General features: G+C 46.9%; 1 long non-coding RNA gene across 3 annotated transcripts in view; it reads right to left on the bottom strand.

Annotated features, from left to right (window-relative positions):
* Positions 1–6,767, bottom strand: part of LOC107181648 — a 214,415-nt gene that overhangs the window by 192,996 nt on the left and 14,652 nt on the right. Inside the window, exon 1 of one of the 3 annotated variants that reach the window (XR_001512322.1) lies at positions 5,080–5,201. The exons of the other annotated variants lie outside the window; for them this stretch is intronic. This is a non-coding gene — a long non-coding RNA (uncharacterized LOC107181648). Of the gene's footprint in view, positions 1–5,079; positions 5,202–6,767 lie in introns of those variants that run through there. 3 annotated transcript variants of the gene reach the window in all.

Genomic DNA, 6,767 nt, shown 5'->3' with positions numbered 1-6,767 from the left:
ATATATATATATAGAGAGAGAGAGAGAGAGAGAGAGAGAGAGAGAGAGAGAGAGAGATCTATAGATAGATAGATAGATAGATAGATAGATAGATAGATAGATAGATGTTGGACATGATACTAGAGACAAATTAAGAGAAAAACTCAGTTTATTTGGGTCATATAAAATTTGACAAAGTTCTCTTGTTCATGGGAATCATTTGTGCCCAGTTTTATGCCCATGCACATTACTAAGTGTATGCTGGCTTCGCTGGGCTTTGTCAGTGCTGCACCTTCATAGCGTGTTGCTTATTTGTTGGCGTCATACAGTTACTATTTTTAAAAATGAAAAGTTAGGTTGGCTCTTGCTCTTGTTGACATTTGTGACCAAGGAAAAAGCAACTTAAAAAATATATGGATGTACCCATTAGGAAAAATATCAACAAAAATATGGAAAAATTAGTGTGGATGGGGATATGGAGAAATTGAAATCCTGTGCATTGCTAATGGGACTTTTAAATGGTACAACCATTGTAAAAAAAACAGTATGGCAGCCTCTCAAAAAGTTGAATGGAAATACCATATAACCCAGCAATTCCACTGCTACATATATATCCAAAAGAATTAAAAGCAGAAACAGAGCCCTGGACAGTGTTTCTTCATGGTTAGAGCATCAGCCCTTGAACCGAAGGGTCTCAGGTTTGATTCCTGGTCAAGGGCACATACCAGGGTTGCAGGTTCCATTCCTGGCCCCAGTGGAAGTGAGTGCAGGAGCCAACCAATCCATGTGTCTCTCTCACATGAATGTTTCTCTCTCTTTCTCTCTCTCTTCCCTCCTCCCTTCCTCCCTTCTACTCTCTCTCTTAAAAAAAATCAATGGAAAAAATATCCTTGGGTGAAGGTTAACAACAAAAAAAAGCAGAAACAGATATTTGTACACCAATGTTCATAGCAGCATTACACGCCATAGCCAAAAGGTGAAAACAACCCAAATGTCTATCAAAAGATGAATGGATAAATAATATGTGGTATATACATACCATAGAATATTACTCAATCTTTTTTAAAAAGGAAGGAAATTCTGTTATAATGCTACAACGTGGATGAACCTTGAATAGATTACACTAAGTGAAATAAGCCAGGCATTCAAGGACAAATGTTGTATGATTCTACTTACATGAGGTAACTAGAACAGGCAAATTCATACAGACGGAAATTAGAATGCTGGTTACCAGGGGCTAAGGGGAGGGAGAAGGGGGAGTGATTGTTGAATGGATACAGAATTTATTTTGGGGGATGATGAAAAATGCTGGAGCTGATAGTGATGATGATTGCACAATGAGAACGTACATAATACCACTGAATTCCACACTTAAAGGTGGTTAGAACTGTGAATTTTAAACTGTGTAAATTTTGTCACAGTTTTCAGAAACTTTATACTATGTATATGGAATACATTTGTGTGATATGGTGATTGCAAGGATTCTCAATTTCTCCTTAATTGTTTCAGTATAATAGCTGGCAACCTGACAATGAGGGAACCGTCCCAAGCTGGCCAACTTCAGTTCCTCTCTGGGGACCTGCATTTGGAAAGATCTTAAAGGGACACAATTTGTAATTCCTTCTCTTCAGTGTCCAAAACCCTACCAACAGGGTTGGCAAACTGTGGAACTAGGCCACTCTCCCTCCAGCGTCTGGGACTCCCTGGCAGGCCCTGCACTGAAAACAACCCCACCCTGTAGTCCTGTCCTGAGCTCTGTGTCCTGTCCCCAAAAATGACCTGCAGGGCCCCTCAGGACCCAGGTAGGTAACCAGGACTGATTCAATACACTGTGTTGTGGATTTAATAGCTTAACAGGCTGCCTCTCCCAGAAAACGTATTTGCATTTCCACTGGGCTTTCTGAAGACGAGAGTTCACACCGAAGAAGCAAAGGGAAATCCACTCTCTCAACAAATATTTGTTTCTTATGGGACACAGAACTGCGGAATTCTTTCCTTCCAAGGGGGCGCAGGTTGCATGTTGCAGGCGACTGGTTTAAGCTTGGTTTAACCTGTCCCAGTGGAAAGAACAGACGCTGGTCAGCTGCAGAGAGCCAAAGGCACCTCTCTGTTTTGTGCCCGTCTCGGCCCATAGATAGTGATGCTATGGGATAGAAATGTCTGGGCCACTCTACCTGGGCCTGGGTCTCCCTTTCAGAACCAGAGTTGTGGCAGGACCAGCTTATGATTGCAGGACACCCTCAGCAACAACCATTAGGAACCTTTGAAAGACAAGGGTTATTACTCACAAGTCCTAAAAGGTACAGAGCAAATACAGGGAGGTCACAATGAGGGTGGGGGCGGGGCAGGGGGATGGGTTCTGCTGTTATTGGGATTAAGGGTGAGAGCCTAGGGTTACACAAGTTCACTCCTAGTTGATGAATTTCAAACTGAAGAGCTGGCTTTTAAAGCCTAGGAAGCAAAAGGAGGGACAGTGACCGACAGATCAGTTTCTCTCTCATCGATGTTTCTCTCTCTCTCCATAAAATAATAATAATAAATAAAAAATATTTAAAAAAATAAATCAACCAAAGATCTCCAAAACAAAGGAGCTGAGGATGGGAAGAGGGGTGAGGTCGGCCTGGCTTTTATGCTCAGGACGATGTATTTATTGGGGGTTGGTTTTTATCTAGGTGGGTGGGCAATGTGTTTATTGGAGATGGCCATCTTTGAATTGGATTCCCCAGGCATTCAAAGCTTAAATTAGGCACTTGCATGATAAAGAGAAAAACTCACAGGCAGGGCTCTCTAAGTGGCGGTCCCCTGGCTTATAAAGGAGACGGGGCTGCATTCTCTCTGGAGGTCTTTTCAGTTCTAAATCGTAATGATCAGGCTAAATTATATTTGCCAGCTCAGCGCCAGCCACAGGAGCCTCTCAGGTTACACACTTGAGCCACGTTGCAGAGGGCTTGGTAAGGAAGTAACACCGCCTTCCCACCCAGTTAATCCCACAGGTCACCTGGGCGAGCAAGGGCCAGGCCAATGCAGCGCTCACCCTCAGGGCTTGCGGTTATTAGATTACCCCCCACGTCGCCAGCTGCATTCCTTCACGGGAAGCTGGACTTTTGAAACAGACTGAAACTCATTCCCAAATGAACTGGGACAGTGCCCGCAAGACGCCTTATTTTTTCTGGCCGAAAGCAGGCAGCATGAGCACCCCAAAATGGCTCTTGGCCCCAGGGGCTCAAGGGTTCATGGTTTAGCACCCCTGAAGGTGGCAGGAAAAATCAGGGTTTCCATGAGAAGGAGGAGCCATGGCAACCCGCCCTTCCCCCCAGCTCTTCGAGTGGCTCGGCAATTCTTGCACAAAATTCTTGCAGGAGGGGGTAAGGTTCTCTAGAAGTCGCGTGGGAGAAAGGACTGAAGGGGAGCCTTGGGCTCAGGACAGGACTCCCGCTGCCACACCCACTGACTGAATAACCACTGAGAACAGAAGAGCAGCTGCCCACCCTGAAGCACTTACAATGGGTGAAGCATGCACTAGCTGCTGCACGGGCATTCTCTCATTTAATTTTCCAATGACAGAGAAACTAGTATCTCTTAGCCACGCACAAAAGCCAATTTGCAGCTCCTCTTGGTTCCCCTCGAAATTAACATTAAAAAATTTTTTAAATATATTTTTATTGATTTTAGAGAGGAAGAGAAAGAGAAACATCAATGAGGAGAATCATTAACCAGCTGCCTCCTGCACGCCCCCTAGTGGGAATCGAGTCCACAACCCAGGCATGTGCCCTGACCAGGAATCGAAGTGTGACCTCCTGATACACTGGCCGGACAAAACTAACATTTTTAAAAGCTTTGATTCAAGGAATGCCTTTTGGCCCCTGTTCCGGAAGCATTCCTCATTTCCCAATTAGGGTAGACGCCTCTTCATGGTCCCCTAACCTAGGACAGCACTTTCCCCGGGCCTCTGCCCTGCTTTGAACCTATGCAAACGCTCTTGCTGACCCTCTGGACTTGCAAGCACCACATGAGGTGTCAGGCAATTGCCTTGTTCATTTTGGATCCCAGCTGAGCTGAGCCCAGTGCTGGAGCTGGACACCCATGATGCCTTGCAGGCTGACAAGGAAGGAAACCATAAGACCATGGGATGTTTGCAAGGCGTTCCTTCCCAGCGATGCTGACATTGAAAAGACCACCAGACACCTGTCCCCATGCTCCAGGACCAAAGGGCAGCAGGGCTGACTCTTACCTCCTGCCTCTAACTGACCCCAAGGCCAGACCTGGCAGTGGATTAGCCCATGTATTTTCTTGGTCTTAGGGAGACATTGGCCTTGAAAATACCCAACAGCTGTGCAAGCCACAGTCGGCTGTACTTTAATCATGCATCACAGGGGAAGTGCACCGTTGCTTCCAAATCTTCTGCTAACACACAGACGGCACCCAGCTCCTGAGCTGCTGTGGCACCGAAACAGCCTCCAAATTCCAGCTGGCCCTTCTCTAAAACCTCAGACATCTGGCCAGAAAGATTGGCAACTGTGCGTCCCTTGGCTGTGGAGTGTGTGATTATATAAGGGTTTGAGCACCATTGACAAATGTTCACTCCCTCCAGCCCTGCCATAGTCTCACCCTTTTCCTCCTCCATCTACTTCCTTTCAGTCTCTGTCCCTCCTCCTCCTCCTCTCCTACCTTTTTCTTCTTCTTCTCTCTCTCTCTCTCTCTCTCTCTCTCTCTCTCTCTCTCTCTCCTTCCAAGGGTTCAGGGCAGAGGATGTTATAAAGAATTAGCCTCACAATATTCATTTTTTTAATTGCAGCATTTCCCCTTTGCTCAAGGCCTAATGTGCCAGGGACTTGGCAGGCACCGCTCTAAGCCGCATAAGCACCGTGCAAGCTGGGTGGCGGTATTATCCCCATCTGCGGCTGAAGACACCAAAGCAAATGGAAATTAAGTGACTTTTCTGTCACATGGCAGAGAAGTGGCAGAGCCAGGATTCAAACCCTGACCTGGTTGTTTCTCTCGTTACACTTTCTTTTCTTTCCCACAATCCTATAGAGTCCTCCTGCAATTTTACCATTACCTGGTTAGAATCCCAAAGCCCGGAAATGAAGAGTGACTCACCAGAAAGGCCAGGCCAGCTCAGGGCAGAGCAGGAGCCGGGACAGGGGAAGGGAGGAGGAAGGTCACGCAGGAGGAAACTGTTCGTTGTAAAACATTTAATTATTGCACTTGGAGGTGATCTATTACTGGGGAAATCAGGTGATTCCATTAGCCTCGTGTCACTTTCCAAAATGACTCTGTCAGAGGGGGTGAGAGGTAAAAGGGGGTGGGAGCGTCTGTTTTAAGCTGTTTTTCTGCCCAGTGGAGGTCCAGGCACCATGTACCTGTGGGAAGGGTTTGGTGAAGGTCCTCCATGAGCCTCTGTGCTACATCCAGCCCCTCTGCAGCCACATTTCCATGTCAGAACAACAACAAGAAACAGCCCAGCTGGGAAAATGGGGCAAGTGCCCAGTCGAGGCAGAAAGAGACCAGAGGCCTGGGAGCTGGAGCCAGCTCTGCCACCAGCTGGCTCGGGGGCCCTGGGAACTCACTCCCCAGCGCATCAATCAGATTCTCAAAAGGTAATGCCACTTCCCACTAACACCCTCTAAGCCCCTACTGATGCAAGCTTCCAATAATAATCATGGTGCCTTTGCACCACATCTGGCTCAGAGTAGAGCTCAATCTATGGCAATGCCCTGCCTCATCCTCACCACCAGCTGCTGCTGCTATCTGTGTCTAACAGATGTGGCTCTGCACTAGCCAGTGGTGGGGGCGGGACAGGGACCCAGGTCTGAGTACTCAGCCAGAGCTCTAAACCAATGACCTGTGCTCTCACCTCCTTCCGTGCGGGCCTGTGGAACACTCCGTCTGTCCCTCAATTGCCCACATCACAGTAAATCCTGCCCCCCTGGATTAAGAGCAAAGGAAGGCAAGACAGTTACCTTTTTCTTTCTATCTGAACCAGCCCAGAGCCTAGCTGGTTGCACATGTGCCATGTTGCTCTTTGTACCCCCAGTGCTTGGCACTCATGTACCCAATAGGAATTAATACATTGCCTTGTAGCAGGAAATTTCTTGTGTAGCTGAATGGATAACCAGATTTTTTTTTCTTTTTTGTTAATCCTCACCCGAGGATATTTTTTTTCCATTGATTTTTAGAGAGAGTAAAAGGGAGGGAGAGAGAGAGAGAGGAGAGCGAGAGAGAGAGAGAGAGAATCAGAGTGGTTGACATCTAGAGATTCTATGGAATTGGCTCATGCAATTGTCAAGTCTGGAAAGTCCAAAATCTGCAGGGTAGGCAGGCAGGCTGAAGACCCAGCGAAAAGTTGATGTTGCAGATTGAATCTGAAGGCAGGAACCCATCGTTTCCTATGAAGGAGGTCGGTCATTTTATTAAGGCCTTCAACTGAGAAGATGAGGCCCACCACATTGTGAAGGGTAATCTGCTTTACTCAAAGTTTATTGATTTAAGTGCTAATCTCATCTAAAAAAAAAAAAAAACTTCATAGAAACATCTAGGATAATGTTGAACCAAATAGCTGGGTCCCAAGGCCTACCCTTAACCATCACACTGCCATTCTGACAAACTGTGCCTGCTGAGGGAAGGGCCTGTGCAGGACGAAGACGAGCCTGAGGACAGTGTGAACAAGGGCAGAGCGGGGCTGTGGCTACCGGCCTTGAATGTGACCCTAGGCAGCATCAGGAGAGTCCAGGGACACATTTCCTTTCCGGAGGATAGACCAGAGCTTCGCTGATGTCCGTGTGCAT

This window comes from Myotis davidii, unplaced genomic scaffold (assembly GCF_000327345.1).
Source record: "Myotis davidii unplaced genomic scaffold, ASM32734v1 scaffold107, whole genome shotgun sequence".
Lineage (NCBI taxonomy): Eukaryota > Metazoa > Chordata > Mammalia > Chiroptera > Vespertilionidae > Myotis > Myotis davidii.
This window is presented reverse-complemented; position numbering and strand designations above follow the sequence as displayed.